At 42.0% G+C, this 21278-nt stretch overlaps 1 protein-coding gene across 2 annotated transcripts in view; it reads right to left on the bottom strand.

Moving 5' to 3' along the window:
• Window positions 1–9920, bottom strand: part of TNXB (tenascin XB) — a 200665-nt gene extending 190745 nt beyond the window's left edge. The window contains exon 1 of one of the 2 annotated variants that reach the window (XM_077483631.1): window positions 9584–9920. The gene's annotated coding sequence lies outside the window, so the exon portion shown is untranslated. The remainder of the gene's footprint in view (window positions 1–9583) is intronic. The other variant, XM_077483640.1, reaches the window with a different exon arrangement.
• Window positions 9921–21278: the final 11358 nt, after the last annotated feature.

Below are 21278 nucleotides of genomic sequence, written 5' to 3'. Positions count from 1 at the left end.
AGGCTCGGGACGACGGCGGCTCGGGACGGAGGCTTGGGACACAGGTAGGCTGGACACACACACAAGGCTGCACGGACACACACACACACACACACACACACACACACACACACACACACACAGGGATGGATGGATGGATGGATACACACACACACACACACACACACACAGGGATGGATGGATGGATGGATGGATACACACACACACACACACACACACACAGGGATGGATGGATGGATGAATACACACACACACACACACACACACAGGGATGGATGGATGGATGGATACACACACAGGGATGGATGGACGGACACACACACAGGGATGGATGGATGGATGGATGGACACACACACAGGGATGGATGGACGGACACACACACAGGGATGGACGGACACACAGGGATGGACAGCCATGTCTCACCCTCGGCTTATACACGAGTCAATAAGTTTTCCAGTTTTTTGGGGGTAAATTGGGGGCCTCGGCTTATATTCGGGTCGGCCTATACTCGAGTATATACGGTAACTCCTCACTACCTATCACAGTTTCGAAGGCCATAAAATGCCAAAATAGCACAAAACCCCCCCAAATGACCCCATTTTGGAAAGTAGACACCCCAAGCTATTTACTGAGAGGCATGTTGAGTCCATGGAATATTTTATATTTTGCCAAAAGTTGCGGGAATATTACAAACTTTTTTTTTTTTTGCACAAAGTTGTCACTAAATGATATATTGCTCACACATGCTATGGGCAGAAGTCAAATTACACCCCAAAATAAATTCTGCTGCTTCTCCCGAGTACGGGGATACCACATGTGGGGGACTTTTTGGGAGCCTAGCCACGTACGGGACCCCGAAAACCAAGCACTGCCTTCCGGATTTGAATATAAAATGCTATAAAAAACAAACTAACCAGAGTCACCCGTAACACTTATACGGTGATCAGTGGTGAAAGGGTTAACTAGGGGCAATCAGGGGGTTCAAATTTTTATTAGGTAGTATATGGGGGTCCCTGGCGCTATATAAAAACCTGACGGGGAACCTAAATAACTAACTGGCTAACCAGCGTCACCAGTGACACTTATACTGTGATCGCTGGTGAAAGGGGGTGAAAGGGTTAACTAGCAGCAATCAGGGGGTTAAAACCATTATTGGGTAGTATATCGGGGTACCTAGCGCTATAAAAACCTGGCGGCGAACCTAAAAAAATAACTAGCTACCTAGCGACACTAGCGACACTGATGCAGCGCTCAGAAAAATTATCGCTTAGTGACACTGGCAAAAGGGGGTGAAAGGGTTAACTAGCGGAAATCAGGGGGTTAAAACCATTATTGGGTAGTATATCGGGGTACCTAGCGCTATAAAAACCTGGCGGTGAACCTAAAAAAATAACTAGCTACCTAGCGACTGTAGCGACACTAATGCAGCGATCAGAAAAACGATCGCTTAGTGACACTGGCAAAAGGGGGTGAAAGGGTTAACTAGCGGCAATCAGGGGGTTAAAAACATTATTGGGTAGTATATCGGGGTACCTAGCGATATAAAAACCTGGCGGTGAACCTAAAAAAATAACTAGCTACCTAGCGACACATGCAGCGATCAGAAAAATTATCGCTTAGTGACACTGGCAAAAGGGGGTGAAAGGGTTAACTCTAGGGGCAATCAGGGGGTTAAATCTTTATTGGGGGGTGATAGGGGGCTACCCTGGACCTAACACTAACTGTCCTGACAGTTTTTACTGTCACAACTGACACTGAATGCATTGATCAGTAAAGAAATGATCAATGCAATCAGTGACACTGTGACTGGGGGGGGAGGGGGGGCGGGGGGGGAATCAGGGGGCGATCGGGGGGGGGATCGGGGGGGGGTTTGTGTGCCTGTGTGTACCTACATGTCAGTGTAGTGTTGGTGCACACTTACTTTTAGTCTTCTCCTCGTAGTCCGGTCAAAAAGACCGCCCCGAGGAGAAGGACATCACTTCCTCCTTCCTGTGTAAACAATACACAGGGGAGGAAGCTTCTCATTGGCCAGGAGCGATCCAGAGGGGGTTGCCGAAAACCAATGGCCATCCCCTCATCACGGAGCGCTCCTGGACTGAATCGGACCGCCGTAAACAGCGGGAGGGGGTCCGATCGGACCCCCCACCCGCTGGAAGGCAATCACGTAGATGTACGTGATTGTGCCTGCCTGTGCCATTGTGCTGACGTACAATGGCAATACGGCGGTCCTGAAGTGGTTAATGGCCTCCGTCTTATGCCCCGTACACACAATCGGATTTTCCGACAACAAATGTTGGATGTGGGCTTGTTGACTGAAAGTCCAACTGTGTGTATGTTCCATCGAACATTTGTTGTCAGACTTTCCACCAACAAATGTTGGCGAGCAGGTTCTCAAATTTTCTGCCAACAAAACTTTGTTCTCGGAATTTTCGATCACGTGTACACAAGTCCGTCGCACAAAAGTTCACGCATGCTCGGAATCAAGCAGAAGGAGCCGCACTGGCTATTGAACTTCCTTTTTCTCGGCTCGTCGTAAGTCTTGTAAGTCACCACGTTCCCTTGTTCGTAATTGTTGGCCAACATTTGGCCGACATAGAGTGTCTTCAACAGGGGCATGATGCCCCTGCTTCATGCCCCTGTTGAAGACACTCTATGTCGAAACGCGTCGGGCTCGCTTTTGGCACCCCACATTGCTTTTATTTTGTTCATTTGTGATCACTAGTCATAATAATTTTAATTATATGACCTTTTAATAAAAACCTGATGGTTTATATTTTTGACCCGCACCATGTGGAGCTTTCTTTTTTCTTTTTCGTTCTAAACTCTACAAACTCCCCACTCCTTGCTTGGAGTTACAATTCCATTTGAGTCTTATCCGAATTGGACACCCGAGGAACGTTCCGGAGAACCCCCCGTGAGACACCTCCCAGGGCCTTCAGTCGTTTGGAGTCTTCTCAACATCCGGTCGGACTCCTACCAATCTACCACCTGGTCCTAGGTCTGGACCTTAAGCGTTTTCGACTCAACCGTCGTAAGACCATGTGAGTCCACCATATTCGGTAAGAGTATTTTATCCACTCTTTTGATACCTCCAGACAAGCTGACGTATCGGGTTGTACTTGACTAGCGAAACGCCTATCTTTTCTGAAGAATTTTCATCACACCCCTTGTGCACCAGTCACATTATAGAGGACTCTATTTATTATTATTTGTGATTGTATATGGACTTTCCCCATGTGATTATTGATTTTCCCATGTGATTACCGATTAATTTGATTTTCTGTGATCACATTCGGATCCTCCTTATGGGACTACACATTCACTTAATAGAAGCGCTACACTATTTTCTGTTTCACTTAATGATTTAGACCAGTGCACAAAGCACGGTCCATGGATGAGCAAGTTTGGGCTGGGGGAATTTGACTGGGCCTGCACAGCGTCCTGACCTCAAGCCGAAAGAACACCTTTGGGATGAATTAAAGCGGAGACTGCGAGCCAAGCCTTCTCGTCCATCATCAGTGCCTGACCTCACAAAAGTGCTTTTGGAAGAATGGTCAAACATTCCCATACACACACTCCTAAACCTTGTGGACAGCCTTCCCAGAAGATTTGAAGCAATTATAGCCGCAAAGGATGGGCCAACTCAATATTGAACCCTACGGACTAGGACTGGGATACCATTAAAGTTAATGAGTGTGTAAAGCCAGGCGTCACAGTACTTTTGACAATATAGTGTATATATAAATATATATTATTGCAGGACAGGATTGCTATTAGAGACCTGCATTTTTTGCTTCCACACGGGCAGGATGAATAAGGCATGCTGCTCTCTTGCCGGTGACTTATGTTTTGCAGAGATTTTGTCAGTATAAAGTAATGGTACACTCATCCAGAAGGCTAGGGAGTGACATACTGTATACGTGACATAAAGTAGGTGTGTGCAATGTTTTCCCTACACGTTTTAGTGACAATGGCCTGAAGAAAAATATCTTTCCATATATTGCCTAGTGTGTGGCTGTTTCGTCATATATCTCCCATAGAAGGTTTACTTGCTGCGTATAAATGTAATGCAATAAATACCAAGCAAACATGCATTACATTTATATCACAAAGGAGAAAGCTTTTAAAAGAGCTGAAATACTGAAAAGAACTTTTAGCGCCACATCCCGTTGTCCATCCAATAAATACCAAGTTTCTATGGGACTTTTAAAGCGCAACTACACCAAATTCTAACATGTTTCGCCGTACATCATAAGGCTTCTTCAGGAGAACTTTTTAATCTCCATGCGAGATTAAAAAGTTCTCCTGAAGAAGCCTTATGATGTACGGCAAAACATGTTATAATTTGGTGTAGTTGCGCTTTAAAAGTCCCATAGAAACTTGGTATTTATTGGATGGACAACGGGATGTGGCGCTAAAAGTTCTTTTCAGTATTTCAGCTCTTTTAAAAGCTTTCTCCTTTGTGATATAAATGTAATGCATGTTTGTAAAGTTCTGCTCTCAAATAATGTCCATGGCCATATAATGTTAGATTTTTGTGCGAATGTTCACAAAACAATCATTCATTAGAACATCTGATAATATCGTCAGTGACTATACAAATTTCTTATGAAAGATTCATTTGATTGTTATGAAAATGTTGCAAATTTTAACATTTCATTTCAGGGTAGACAGAAGTGAATGTGACCGCAAAGGTTAGAATTTGACGCAATCCAATAAGAAATTAGAAAAACTTTCCATCCATCTCTATCGATTCTCCTTGACCATTGACTTGACCCCACTAACTATTAGAAAATTGAGCGAACATTTTGAAAATGACCATTTTCAAACAAATTACTACCAGGATAGGCTGGCTTTAGGAGCAGAAGGCAAAATTCTGGTCTACATACTTGCAATATATCCAAGCCTTCATCATAACATAGATATACTGTACAGTGCCTTGAAAAAGTATTCATACCCCTTGAAATGTTCCACGTTTTGTCATTACAACCAAAAAACGTAATTGTATTTTATTGAGATTTTATGTGATAAACTAGCGTAAAGTGGCACATAATTGTGAAGTGGAAGGAAAATGATAAATGGTTTTTAAAACTTTTCACAAATAAATATCTGAAAAGTGTGGTGGGCATTTGTATTCAGCCCCTTTACTCTGATACCCCTAACTAAAATCTAGTGGAACCAGTTGCCCTCAGAAGTCATCTAATTAGTGTGTAATTTAATCTCAGTATAAGTACAGCTGTTCTGTGAAGCCCTCAGTGGTTTGTTAGAGAATCTTAGTGAACAAACAGAATCGTGAAGGTCAAGGAACACATCAGACAGGTCAGGGATAAAGTTGTGGAAAGTTTAAAGCAAGGTTAGGTTATAGAAAAATATCTCAAGCCTTGCACATCTCACGAAGCACTGTTCAATCCCTCATCTGAAAATGGAAAGAGTATGACACAACTACCAAGACATGTCCATCCACCTAAACTGACAGGCCGGGCAAGGAGAGCATTAATCAGAGAAGCAGCCAAGAGGTCCATGGTAACTCTGGAGAAGCTGCAGAAATGCACAGCTCAGGTGGGAGAATCTGTCCACAGGACAACAAATCTGGCCTTTATGGAAGAGTGGCAAAAAGAAAGCCATTGTTGAAAGAAAGCCATAAAAATTCCTGTTTGCAGTTTGTGAGAAGCCATGTGGAGGACACAGCAAACATGTGGAAGAAGGTGCAAAAGGCTATGTGTGGCAGAAAACTAACACTGCACCCTGAACACACCATCACCACCGTGAAACATGGTGGTGGCAGCATCATGTTGTGGGGATGCTTTTCTTCAGCAGGGACAAGGAAGCTGGTCAGAGTTGATGGGAAGATGGATGGAGCCAAATACAGGGAAATCTTAGAAGAAAACCTGTTAGAGTCTGCAAAAGACTTGAGACTGGGGCGGAGGTTCACCTTCCAGCAGGACAACGGCCCTAAACATACAGCCAGAGCTACAATGGAATGGTTTAGATCAAAGCATATTCATGTGTTAGAATGGGCCGGTCAAAGTCCAGACCTAAATCCAATTGAGAATCTGTGGCAAGACTTGTTCACAGACGCTCTCCATCCAATCTGACAGAGATTGAGCTATTTTGGAAAGAAGAATGGGCAAAATGGCACTCTCTAGATGGGCAAAGCTGTTACAGCTGAATATCTTTTTGGGTATGTCTCTAATTGCAGTGAAAGTTGGTTCTACAAAGTATACAAATGTACGCCACACTTTTCATATATTTATTTGTAAAAAATTTTGAAAACCATTTATCATTTTCCTTCCACTTCACAATTTTTTGCCGCTTTGTGTTGCTCTATCACATAAAGTCCAAATAAAATACATTTATGACAAATCTGCAAAATTTCAAGGGGTATACATACTTTTTCAAGGCACTGTATATCCTGATTCCCGACGCATGAGAGGGAAACAATGTATAACATTTTTGGCTGCAAATTTTATTACTATTGGGATATAAATATTTATGTGCAATACCATTATTTTTAATCGAAAAATATTTATTCAGCAAAGCATGATCCAAATCAAACGTTTTCACCAACTCCTGTAGAAGAATTAGCTCCCCCACATTCTGTGTTTTTGACACCTTTTGGCATATTCATTTAATTCATTATTCCAACTCTTACCTAGTCTAAAAAAGTGGAGATATAGAAATCAAGTGGTGTCAATTTTTTTTACCAAATTTTAAAATTGTGTTATGTTGTAAGAACTTAACACCCACTTCAGTTTTATAAACATTGACTGCAATATTTACAGCAATTAGAACTGCCCTTTACATGCGCTGATTCATGAAGAATTAAAGGACCACAGTTGTGAACAATATGATATTCCGTTGGCTATATGTAGTTGATACATTGAGTGATACTATTTTTATTTCCTTTTTTTCTTTCTTTAATTTGATATACCTTTGTTGATGTTTTTCTTTGTATTTACATGCAGACCAATCTGCCCCATAAAAGCGACAGTTACAGGGGATGGGACAAACTAAAACCCTGCCAGGGGTGATCACAATGATCACTTTTTATTTGCTCTAATCTTATTCATAAACCACGGTCATTGTCACTTACTGAATGCTGAACTTGATCTGCTTATAAATGTTGAGAAGAATCTAAATAATACTATCTAAATCTAAATAATACTAATAATACTATCATTTTATTTATTTTTTAATAAATTCCTTTATTCAAGAGAAAAGAACAATCCAAAATGCACATATGAACAAAACAGTACAGTCACAGCGCGGGTTATTTGGACTTTGAGGGGGGACGGGGGTCTCTGGACAGTCCCCAATACTATACCTTTAATTACCATATCAACTTCATACAGTTATTAAAACACAAGCATTTTAATGATAGTGAATGGCAGGATACTGGTTTTGGTGAAAACAATGAATTAGCTACCAGCTGTCACATTTGTAGAGCAACTTAGAAGATGGGATAAAAGTGTCTGATTGGGTGTTACAGGCAACACAAAAAGTACATATTGCACGTACAATTGCTTCATTTTGAGCACTGTAACACTCAAAATAGACCGATCAGTAATAATATGCTTTATTATTTCATTTAAGATTTCACTGTTGACAAGGCAAAGAACAAGTGCAGTAAATCATAACAACCAATCAGAATTCATCTTTCATTTTTGTCACAGAGAAAATACAGATAACGTGTCTTTAGACCGGATACAGTACAAAACGCGTTCTGCTACTTATTGTAAGGCAAAGATGGCTGATTAAAAATAGTGTTAAAAACGGGTATCTATCTATCATCTTGATTAATATGAATAGTAGATTTAAGTTAGACCTTAACTCTCTTCCATAAAGGATTACATTGGTGATTATGTTGCATGTGTAATTATTGCATTGCATTGCATCTTTGCATCTTTTAAGAATTGTGCAACAAATGTTTTTCTTTACATTCCTATATATATATATATATATATATATATATATATATATATATATATATATATATATATATATATATATATATATATATATATATATATATATATATATATGTATATATATATATGTATGTATGTATCGGCAAGATACAGGGCAACAACCCCTTGAATTCAGAGGAATGTAAAGAAAAACATTTGTTGCAATGCAATAATTACACATGCAACATAATCACCAATTTAATCATTTATGGAAGAGAGTTAAGATCTAACTTAAATCTACAATTCATATTAATTATGATGATAGATAGATAGACAGACAGATAGATAGATAGATAGATAGATAGATAGATAGATAGATAGATAGATAGATAGATAGATAGATAGATAGATAGATAGATAGGTGGGAGGGGGAGAATGATAGATAGATAGATAGATAGATAGATAGATAGATAGATAGATAGATAGATAGATAGATAGATAGATAGATAGATAGATAGATAGATAGATAGGTGGGAGGGGGAGAATGATAGATAGATAGATAGATAGATAGATAGATAGATAGATAGATAGATAGATAGATAGATAGATAGATAGATAGATAGATAGATAGATAGATAGATAAAGCTTGTCATACATTATACAATTTTTTTGTTCAATTTCCTTTAGATTTACCTTCAACTATGTAGTAAAAAGGCTTGCCTGATGCCATACAAATTAAAAAGTGTTAAGGTTTGACCTCATATTATATGGTTTCGGTAAATCTAAAGGAAAATTGTACAATAAATTGTATAATGTATGGCCCACCTCAGAGAGAGGGAGATAGATAAATAGATAGATAGATAGATAGATAGATAGATAGATAGATAGATAGATAGATAGATAGTGATAAATAAAGAAATAGACAGATACATACATACATACATACATAAAGAGACAAATAAATAGATCGATAGATAGATAGAAAGATAGATAGTCATTGCATACAATAAAATACAATAAAATAGTTGTGCTCTTTTACAAAAGTATTAATAGATAACACCACTATAATATAACACAACCACATATACGCCATGTCACTGTATTTCTTTATGAATTTGTCACAACATTAACGGCGTTAAGTAAAAGTGTTACAAATAAAACCGACTTGACTTTATCACGATTGTCTGTACTAATAATGAAAATATCAAGACTTTGCCACAAGTCCTCCAACTACATCTATTCTGTCAGAAATGTGCTGTAAATACCCTACTGAATCTCCCCAAATAACCTGCAACAACCAATCAGCAACCACCTTCCATTGTTCTCAGAACTTTAAAGTAGTGAATGGTAATGTTTGATTCGTTGTCCTTGTTGGCACAATATTACATAAGTCCAGCAGTGAGCAGGTGCCATCTTTTAGCATTCAGCAATCAGGAATATATTTCACAAAGGGGGAGATTTACTAAAACTGGCGCACACAGAATCTGGTGCAGCTGTGCATAGTAACCAATCAGCTTCTAACTTCAGCGTGTTCAATTAGCTTTGACAATAAAAACTAAAAGCTGATAAGCTACTATGCACAGCTGCACCAGATTCTGTGTGTGCCAGTTTTAGTAAATCTCCCCCCGGTGTATCATGTTCTGTATAGACTGTGCAGATCTTCCATCTGTCTTACCTCTGTAGAGTGCTGGGAATAAGCACAAGCTCCGGTATCTTTGGATGACGCAGAAGCTGCCACTTGCTGTCACTGGTCTCAGAGACTGGGGTCCCTCCAGCTCCCGGTGCTGTGTGTGTGTGTGTGTGGATGGAGGTGGCTGTTATCCACTGTCTGACTTCTTGTGCTCTGATGACTGACAGATGGAGAGAGTAAGGAAGGGAGGGAGAGAAAGGTCCAACTTATGATGTCATGCTGAAAGTTCTGATACACATCTGTAATGACATCAATACTTCTTACACCCCTCTCTCCTCTGGCTCCTTCCCTCCTTTCACCACTTTCTATTCTTCCCCCTCCTCTCTCTCTCTGTTCCCTTATCCTCCTCTGTATTTTTAAACTCTCTCCATCTGCCCCTTTATGCGTCTAGCTCTACCGTCCTCACAACCTTGTAACAATTTTATTTGTTTGTATGATCTCACTTGTATATTCAGCTCTTTAGCAATTTTTTGGATCTGACTCCTCTAGTTGTTTCCTTGTACTTGTTATTAGGACTACTAGTTTTATCTTCATCTTTACAGGACATTGAATTCACACTCAATAAATCCATTTGTGTCAAAACTACTTGTTCCCAAAATGTGACACGGTATCTAAATTTGCAGCGTTCATGGCAATTAAAAGTTCTTTAACCACTACAATACAGGGCACTTTCGCCCCCTTCCTTCCCAGCCCAATTTTCAGCTTTCATCGCTCTAGCGCTTTCAGTGACAATTGCGCGGTCGTGCTACACTGTACCCAAATGAAATTTTTATCATTTTGTTCGCACAAATAGAGCTTTATTTTGGTGGTATTTATTCACGACTCTGGTTTTTATTTTTTGCGATATAAGCGCAAAAAAGCGGAAATTTGGAAAAAAAACAATATTTTCTTTTTTCTATTTTAAAAGAAATCCAAAAAAAATCAAATTTTGTCATAAATTTAAGCCAGAATGTATTCTGCTACATGTTTTTGGTAAAAAAAATTCCGTTAAGTGTATAATAATTGGTTTGTGTGATCACGGACATATGTATGCAAATGATCATGTACATATGTGTGCAGGTGATCACGTATATACGTGTGCAGATAATCATTGGGACATGTGATTTTAGTGGGACATATGTGGGGGACATGTTTTTATTATTAGGGACATGTGTTTTTATTATTTGGGGACATGTATGTTTTGGGGACATGTATGTTTTGGGGACATATGTGGGGACTGTGTTTATACTGTGTGGTGTGTTGTGTATTACACCAGACTGGTGATCAGTGATTAAAAAGCTGTAAAAAACAGCTCATACTCACTGATCATCAGCCGGCTGCAGCGATCTGCTCTCCTCTCCTCAGCGGTGACTTCTGTGTGAGGAGAGGAGGAGCCGATTGCCTAGCAACCGGCTGTTTGTTTACATCACATGACGGCCGTGATTGGACACGGCCGTCATGTGATCAGGAGGGCCAATCAGAGAGCACTCCTGCCGATCTGAGATGCGCTGTGTCCGGGTGACACGGGTGCATCGGGATCGCGCCGCTGCGCGGGCACGCGCGCGATCCCGCTCCTTCTGATGGACGTTCCTGAACGTCCTATCAGAAGTAGACGGCTCCCACCCGGCCGTATATGTGCATTGGCCGGGTGGGAAGTGGTTAAAGTGAACCTGTGTTTTGCCCGTGCACCATATTCTTAGCTCTCCTTCTCTACGGAGTCGTTCCGTTGAGCTGCTGGGAGTGAAGAAAAGTCCCGCCTGAGCTACAAGTTGTCAGAGTCAAATCTTACACAGGGTTATGGGCTCACTAACAAAAGGATATTGATAAGATAGAACAAGTCCCAGAGATGAACAGTAGACATGTGCACACTGAAATATTTCGCTTTGGAATTTTGTTTTTTGTCCGAAAAATAAATTTATTTAGTTACTCCCGAAATTGGTTTTTATTTATTTATTTTCGTTAAAAAAATGCATTCGTTCGAAAATCCGAAATAATTAAGGTCTAATGAGTCATTGAAGGCTTATGGTGTGTGTCGAATGTTCTAAGAAGATTTGACGGAGCAGCAAAACTGTACGACGCCGCAATCATACATTTCCGGTCGAATGTTCTGCCTACAAGCTATAGTAGAATTCTAATGTATGACACTAGTAATAATTATATTTATTAATTGTTATTACTATTCAACCAACATTAGAATTCTTCTGTAGCCTATGGGCAGAGCATTTGTCCATAAATGTCCGCTCGCGGCGACTGCTTCGTCGAATCTTCATGTTGAATCTTTTCTCTCTATGTCGAATAATCTTGGGCTAATAGAGTTAGGTTAGGCACATTCAACCTTTTCTGCTATTGTCTCTATAATGTCGAATCTTTTCTCTCTATGTAGAATCTTTTCTCTCTATGTAGAATAATCTTGAACTAATAGAGCTAAGGTTAGGCACATTCGACCACAGGTTCGATGGACACAGATCGCTATTGTCAGTGTCATGTCGAATCTCCTATCTATATCGAACTGTTGCAACGAAAACGAAAATAAAGCATTTGTTTATGTCGGATCTTTCAGTTTTCAGATTCTGCATGTTCGTTATCGTTTGTTAAACCGATAACGAAAATACCCGAAATTCGGACAAAAATGCATTTGGACGAAAAGGAATGCACATGTCTAACGAATAGCGAAAGTGATGAAAGGTCCGAAGGATAAGACATATCAGCAGAGATTGCAGGGAGTTCATCTATATAGCTTTAGGGAAGGAAGGGATAAGAGGAACATGATTATAACCTTTAAGGGTTAAATTAAAGAAACATTTTGGGTACAGAATTTTATTCGCACCTGCCGCATGCCTCTAGAAGCTGGAATTATTATTATTATTATTATTATTATTATTCAGGATTTATATAGCGCCAACAGTTTGCGCAGTGCTTTACAATATGAGGGCAGACAGTACACTTACAATACAAATCAATACAGGAAGGATCAGAGGGCCCTGCTCGTTAGAGCTTACAATCTAGAAGGGAATTCCCTGTACTACTAGACACCACTGCTACCATGACCATAGCTCCCAACTGTCCCTGATTTCGAGGGACTGTCCCTGATTTGGAGCACTGTCCCTCTGTCCCTCTTTCCCCCTCATGTGTCCCTCGTTTTTGGTCTGATCTATAGAGTTGTATATAAAATGCACTTTTTATCTTTCAAAAAGTGTTTCCCACTGCTAAACCTTTCATTCAAATTCTAAATGGCTGCATTTGTAAATGTTAAAAGCCAATATAAAGGAATAGTAGTGGTAAAAAAAGCCTTTGTGGATTTAATTAACCTTTTTTTTTTTGGTTAATGCTCCTTTAAGAGGGTGTGGCAGGGGCATGTCCTATGCCTACATACGTTAACTAGCAGGTGTTCCTCATTCCCATCTCAAAATGTTGGGAGGTATGCCATGACCTCCACTAGCTTCAGGGTCCCATGTTGAGCGGCTGCCCTGCTGCAATGTGAACACAGGAGGCTGCCCGCTCGGCATGGGCACTATTCAAAGATCACTTTGCATTTTCTCACTGGATGCAAAAAGCTCTCTGATTGGACAAGGTGAAGAGGCATGGGGAGCGATATCATACCCTTCGCCTTATCCAGTCAGAGAATGCTTTGCATTCATTGCGAAAATGCAAAGCATTCTCTGAATGGTGCCCATGCCGAGCAGGCGGCTTCCTGATTTCACAATGCAGCAGGACAACAGCTAGGAACAGGACTCGGAAGCTACCCACTAACTCACTCACTGCCCAAGAGATTGCCAATCACTTTGGCAACCTCCCTGACGGTAATCCTGAGCGTGACTTGGGGTTAATTTTCAGTTCAAAAAGCAGTAACCTTGAGCCACACTCGGGGTTACACTGTAGTATCCCTGTAGTGTTACTTACCTTGTCCCTACAATCCCCTGATGTCCTCCTGCTGTGTCCTCCGGCCGAGACCAGCATTCTGTCTTCCCGGTCCCCTTCCCTGCGAGCGCTGTGGCGCAAGGGGGGGGGGGGGGGGCGGAACCGGGCGTGAAATTCAAAAAGAGTTCAAAACATGACATACACACAACACACTGTAATCTGTTAGGATTACATTACTGTATCAAACCATTTCACCTCAGTTTTGTCCCTAGTGCTTTGTCCAGTCCCCTGCCTGCACTTTTACTGTTCTTTCTGCATGGAAACTTGAGAACGTCTATGGAATTCAAGAAGCATCCCTTTAGGTCAAAAGCGGTTTTAGAAAACAGTGATAGTGAATTAGAATTCCTTGCAGAATTGAGCGATAGTGATTCGTGGGGAAATTCGTCATCAGACACTGAAAGTGATGACAGCAACGATTCTGCGACTGAGCTCAGTGATGTGCGAACTTGGTGCTCTATTGACTGTGGTACAGATCAGGCAGCGCCCCCAAAATTCCTATGAAACGCTCCTTAATTGTTACCTATAACTATCCTCTCTCCTCTCCACTACCTCTTTCTGTGGGGGTCCCCCAAGGCCTTGTACTTGGACCCTGTCTCTTCTCTATCTACACCTCCTTTCTTGGTCACTTGAAAACCTCCTGCGGCTTTTAAAATCCACTTCTACGCTGATACTACCCAAATCTATCTCTCTACTCCTCACTTCACCCCTTCAGTCTCCTCTCGTGTTACTAACTTACTACCTGGCTTATAAGCATGGATGTTGCACCACTTCCTTAAACAAAATCTCTCTAAAATCAAGCTGATAATATTCCCCCTCGCTCATTCCCTCTCCATGACTGTTTCATCAAGATCAATCTGGCAGTATCTCTTCTTGCTGTGCCACCTGAGATGCTGGATAGCTCCCTGGACAATCTTGCCTTACTTTGTTTCTGGTGAACCTTGAACTCTTTGATACTCCCATGAACTTCCTATTTAAGTGATGCCGTTGCACTTCCTGTTTGCCAGATTATTGTGCTCTCTCCAGCCTATATCTTGATCTTGTCGGTCCTGCTTCACGTCCATATCTTTGCTACTACTCGTTAACGACTTTTGGCTTGTTACTCAACTGCGCTTCTGCTTGATCCCAAACCTGAAACTACTTCTTACTGACATTTGGCTTGTTTACTGACTACACTTCTGCTTGATCCCTACATTGCTATACCTGTTACTGGACCCCGGCTTACTTACCTTCTGAGGACTGTGACCTGTTACTAACGCGCAGCAAAATCCATAACCAACATCTGTTGTTCTGGCGAATACCAGTTAGTGCTTAGACCCCGCACCTTGCAAGCCCACATTATCTGCCATAGTAACCTGCTTGTATACTTATCCTGCTGGTAGGTGGGAGGCTCTTTACTGCTATAGCTACTGGTCTCAAAGCCTGACCCCTATCCGTGACAGAGACATTTATCACAATAAAATGTTCCTTAAACTCTGGTCACGCTGGTTAGATGAACCCTCTACAGCAGGGATATGCAATTAGCGGACCTCCAGCTGTTGCAAAACTACAAGTTCCATCATGCCTCTGCCTCTGGGTGTCATGGTTGTGGCTGTCAGAGTCTTGCTATGCCTCATGGGAGTTGTAGTTCTGCAACAGCTGGAGGTCCGCTAATTGCATATCCCTGCACTACAGCAATGACACTTACCATCTGGCTTGTAATGCTGTCCTCTTCAGGATATTCAGCCTTGTATTTGTATGCCTTTCCTCTCCTTGCAGTTGTCATCCTTAATTTAGTTCAGTTTAGTTAGGGAATCTTTAGTTCCTGGGGCATAGCCTAATTCTTTCTACATCAGCTATACTGTGCTCAAGCCACACACTTCAGGTTTTATTAGGATATGTATTGTAATGTACTGGTCGATTTGTATTTTTGGAACACTGCCCCTGAGTGAGCTTTGTCACTCCTCTTTATTTTTGTATGACTATTATCACTAAAATGCTAATAAAAGTAATTATTAAAAAAAAAAATCATTGGCAGTATTTTTAATACGAAGCTAAACTAGACACAGGTACAGAATCTCGAATTAGCAGGTGGAAGATTAATATTAATATTAATATTACTAAGTATTACTTTGCCTAAAGAATAGTTGATGCTTAGAACAGACTTCGGGCACAGTCAAAAGTAAGGGAACTTAAACATGCTTGGGATGAACAAAGATCTATACTCAAAAAGGCTCAAACACGGGCACAGACTCAATCGACCACTTGTTATTTTTCTGCAAACACTTTTCTGTTTCTGATTGGCACAGAGCTGTGAGTGAGTCACATGCACCTTCATACTTGGAAGCACCTTACAACCCCAACCTGAGTAAGGAGAAGGGAAAGTTGTGTGGTACACAGTGTCACCCTCACTTCTCTGCTTTGCAAGCCAGCCCCAACATGATCAGACTTAAGCCGACACATTTAGAATCACTGCCCCAATAAAATATCAGTTCAAGATAGATCATGTTGAAACAAGCAGATCAGGTTGGAATGCATAAACAGTACTTAGTCAGGGTCTAAAAATCCTCAAAATCTTTAAAAAAAAAGCTCCTTTATAAAAATGCCATGTCATAAAACTAGCAGTCCCTCAACAGGCTCTAATGCTTCCTGGTCAAGATGGACTAGCCTAGGGACTATGGACCAGTGGTGGCTGGTGCTCCAAATTTTTTTTTTTGGGGGGGGGCAAACAAACTGAAAAATTCTGAAAAAAAAAACATCAATTGCAGCTTCACTGTACCATCAATCACAGGCACTGTGCCATCAATCACAGCCACTGTGCCATCAAACGCAGCCACTGTGCACGTCAAACGAAGCCACTGAGCCCGTCAATTGCCACTACTGTGCCATCAAACGCAGCCACTGTACCCATCAAATGCAGCAACTGTGCCCATCAATTGCCACCACTGTGCCATCAAATGCAGTCATTGTGCCATTAAAAAACAGCCACTGTGTCCATCAATTGCCGCCACTGTACCATCAAACACAGCCACTGTGCCATCAAACGCAGGCACTGTGCCATCAATTGCCGCCACTGTACCATCAAACAGCCGCTGTGCCATGAAACGCAGCCACTGTGTCCATCAACTGCCGCCACTGTACCATCAAACACAGCCACTGTGCCATCAAACGCAGCCACTGTGTCCATCAATTGCCACCACTGTACCATCAAACACAGCCACTGTGCCATCAAACGCAGGCACTGTGCCATCAAATGCAGACACTGCGCCCATCAAACGTAGCCACTGTGCCCATCAAATGCAGCGACTGTGCCATCAAACGCAGCCACTGTGCCATATCAAATGCTCCCACTGTGCCATCAAATGCTGCCATTGTGCTATCAAATGCTGCCACTGTGCCTCATCAAATACAGCTACTGTGCCCATCTTATGCAGTCACTGTGCCCCATCAAATCCAGCGATGTGCAGCATTGAATGCAGCCACTGTGCCCCATCAAATGCAGCCTCACTGTGCCCCATCAAATGAAACCTCACTGTGTCCCATCATATGCAGCCTCACTGTGCCCCATCAAATGCAGCCTCACTGTGTCCCATCATATGCAGCCTCACTGTCCCACATCATATGCAGCCTCACTGTGCCCCATCAAATGCAGCATCACTGTTCCCCATCAAATGCAGCCTCACTTACCTTACAGGCAGCTCCGCTCAGGCCGTGCGTTCCACGGAGCTGCCGACATCAGGGAACAGGGAAACCGGAAGTGACCTCTTAACTATACTAATATACTATATATATATATACTATACTAATACTACGGGCGGAAGCTGTTCAGAGTTTTGGATTAAGCCGCAAAAGCAGGCCAAAAGGCTGCAATCTCGTAATCGCATTGATACGGCGCTTCCCACAGTGCACTCAAGGAACATTTTGTTCTATTTTAAAAAAATTTTAAAGGGGCCTTTTTAAAAAAATGCTTTTTTTTTTGTGAGACTACTGGGTGGGTGGGGGGACGGTACCCGTGTGCCCCCTATGGACGAGCCACCACTGCTATGGACTATAAACTAAGGTGTGGTTTAAAAGTTAATTCCCTGCACAGCTGCTCTTCTAGCAGTGGCAACATTTGTCCAAAGCACTGGTCCCTGGTAATATTCTAAATACATTAACATTAGGATCAATTGCAATACTGACCCAATTGTGATTGCCAGGTGTCACAGAGAAAGGTCACCATTGAGATTTTACAATGGATTTCACTTGCACCCCTGTTCTTCAAAATTACAAAATGAATCCAGTTGAATGCACCTAACTACAGTTACCAATACCTGGGAAAACCTTCACAGACCAAAAAAACAAAAACAAAAAAATACAAAGTTTTGGCTTTAGATATATTTTACATTTTGGGCAGACTTTATAGGGTATATTTATTAAAACTGGTGTAACGGTTAGCACTTTCCCCTAGCAGTAAAAGGGTTGCTGGTTCAAATCCCAACTATGACACTACCTGCCTGGATTCTGCTTGTTCTCCCTGTGCCTGCGTGGGTTTCCTCTGCGTATTCCAGTTTCTTCCCACACTCTGAAGACATGCTGGTAGTTCAGTTGTCTCCTGTCTAAATTGGCCCCAGTAGGAATGTGAGTTAGGGACCTTAGATTGTAAGCTCCTTGAGGGCAGGGACTGATGTGACTGTACAATGTATATGTAAAGCGCTATGTAAATTGACTGTGCTATATAAGTGCCTGAAATAAATAAAACAAAATATGCTGTGCTCATGCCTCAAGCATTCCCACAGCATTCATGAATACTTTGTGTAATATGTTTACTTCCTATGATCATCATTTCCTGATTGGAGTATTTCAGGAAAATACTGCATCATGGCCAGTAGATGGAGCTAACAATTGTAAGAAGTAAACCTATTAGACAAATTACGAGGATTATTTGTTATGGCTGTGCATATGCTTGAGACATTGGCACAGAATTATTTTTAAAATAGCCCTCTAATGCCGCGTACACACAACCGGACTTTTTGACAGCAAAGGTCAGACGGAACGAGTCCGTCGGACAATTCGATCTTGTGTGGGCTCCATCGGACCTTTGCTTGCCAAAAATCCGGCGGACTTTAGAAATAGAACATGTTTTAGATTTTTCCAACGGAACTCCGCCAGACCAAGAAATCCGTTCGTGTGTATGCTAGTCCGACGGACAAAAACCGATGCTAGGGCAACTATTGGCTACTGGCTATGAACTTCCTTATTCTAGTCCGGACGTACGTCATCACGTTCGAATCCGTCGGACTTTGGTGTGATTGTGTGTGGCCAAGTCCGTTCATTCGGAAAGTCTGTCGGAACTCCGCCAAAAGTCCGTCGGAAAGACCGTCGGACCTAGTCCCTCGAAAAGTCCGGTCGTGTGTACGTGGCATAAGTGTTTCTTCCGGTTAAAAAGGGTATCTAATAATTAGTGGCAAAGGAACTTCCAAAGTCTGTGCATCAAAATGAAATGATTTAGCTGGACCAGTGACCTCCAAGCTTGTAACCTAAACCCAGAATTAGCTTTAGCTACAATGCTCCCTATTTGTCTCAGCTTCCTTGCCATGTTTTTTTTTTTGTAAGACAAATCTGAAAAATGTGCAGATTTATTACCCGTATTGTAATGTCCTCTATACAGGTCTGTAAAACATCGATCATTAAAGAAGTAGCTACTGCATAAACAAGGAGTTTGCCAAAAATATCCCAATGTTAGTCTTAGCTACTCCTTTGACGCATTTTGCCTAGGGAATGGGCTTAATGATAGGAGATGTGTATAAATAAAAGATATCTAAATCAAAGAACAGAAAATGTCACATATAGAATCTTACCAGTCCTTATATGTGGTGGCTGCGTGAACCGTGTTCTTGCCACTTCCTTTAAGCTGAAAAGATAGTAAAAACAATGTTATGTTCCTTCTGTAAACTACAAATTTCTCCATCCCCCGGGTAATTGAAATGAAGAGGGAGACATACTGACTTCCATAGATACAGTAGAATGATTTAGGTTTGTGTAGCCAGATACTTGGCTAAGAATGTAGAGTGAGGGAAACACTGGCTGCAGCTGCTCTCTGTAGCTGTTGCCCTGCTGTGCTGAACTGGATAAAGGGTAACTCCACTTTCGAGAAAAATAGCAAATAAAGAAAAAATAATATAGCGTGCACGATGCAACACGAGTCATATTGTAATTGAATGTTATTAAAAATTACCTTTCCTTTTCAATCTGCTACCGCTGTAATTTTCTGAAAATGCAATGCAATATGGCTACCTGGAGGTGTTCAGTACACAGAATTTGTACAGAACGCCCCCCAGAAAAATCGTTTTCTGCTTGTGTTATTGGCTCACCGATTTTACCAGAAGTCAGCACTATGATACAAGTGAGATTTCAGGCATCCCTTGCAACAAAAATTGAATTTTTGGTGAGATACTTCCATTAGGAACACGTTTAAAGGGATGCAGACCCAGCAGCTTTCCTCATTAGAGCCCTGCAGGTGCACAGCTGACTGACATGGCCGCTGATAAAGCAGTACAGCCAGCCAGCCTTGCTGTACTGGGCCTGGACCCTATCAGTTCAAAAGGGGGGCTCCAGGCACCTGCTGAGCAGGAGGTTCGGCTGTCAGGCTGTCTTATTACAGACACTGATTCTCTTCTGCCTCCCCTTGCAGCGCTGCCAGCTTCTCTTCCTCTTTCTCCATCTGGCAGCACTGCAGGGGGATTGGTTCTAGTACATGCACCCCTTCCATCTGCTGTCCCCCCCCCCCCCCCCCGGAGTTCAATGGACTGAGTCAGGCAACACTGCACTGTGGGAACTGTAGTCCAGAGAAGAGAGACTCTACTGTAATCAAGAGCATTTGAACTGAATTTCCCAGAGAGAGATTGCCAGGAGGAGAGGAAACAGCTGCATTTTCTCAAGCTGTACAGGACACAGCTTCCTCTTGCCATGAGGGAGTCGGGAGAGTGCACATCACTGTACAGTGTGCACCATCACTCCTGCTTATCAGTGAACGGAGCAGAGTTCAGGAGTGCCAACAGAGTCACCTGGGTGCAGAGCAGAGAGTGCGCTAATCACTGTGTGTGACCAGATGGTGAGCTGCAATATCACTGGGACTGGTGAGTGGCTGCTGTGAGGATTTACTATCTGCTGCTAGAGAGATTGAGCCTTTTAGGAACTGACTCTCTAGTAGCCTTATTGCTGCCTGCAGGCTTGACTGAGACTATCCTTATGTGTACCAATGGTACAACTCGACCCCAATAATAGCCACCTAAAGAGTTAGGACTAAAGACTGCCCCTTTACAGCTTCTACACAGAGGCCTTTACCTATTACATACGCCAAGAGGTACCTCTCAGGGAGCATTGCAGCATATCCTAGCCATTCTCCTAGAGTGCACTCTAGACTAGGTACAGGCATACCCAGGGCCGTCTTTAATATTGATTGGACCCTGGGCAAAAAACATTTTTTGACCCCCCCCCCCCCCCCCCATGCAGTTTCGCTCGCTACCTGCTTTGAGACATATAATAAAAAACAGCAAGGCTCAAAATCAGTTTACTGAATCAGATCAGATAGCGATTGCATTTGGTTGCCAGAGGTTACAGTGTATCAATAGCACCCACTGACTGGTTGCTAGAGGTTACAGCACATCATTTCTGCTTGTTGATTGGTTGCTAGAGATTACCGTACATCAATACTGCTCATTGATTGGTTGCTATAGGTTACTGCACATCATTACTGCTTACTGATTGGTTGCTAGAGGTTACAGCACATCATCTCCTCACTTCCTGCACACCATGGACTGGGGAG

The sequence above is a fragment of the Lithobates pipiens genome, unplaced genomic scaffold (genome assembly GCF_037356315.1).
Source record: "Lithobates pipiens isolate NorthernLeopardFrog02 unplaced genomic scaffold, aLitPip1_a1.2 Scaffold_1, whole genome shotgun sequence".
Classification (NCBI taxonomy): domain Eukaryota; kingdom Metazoa; phylum Chordata; class Amphibia; order Anura; family Ranidae; genus Lithobates; species Lithobates pipiens.
This window is presented reverse-complemented; position numbering and strand designations above follow the sequence as displayed.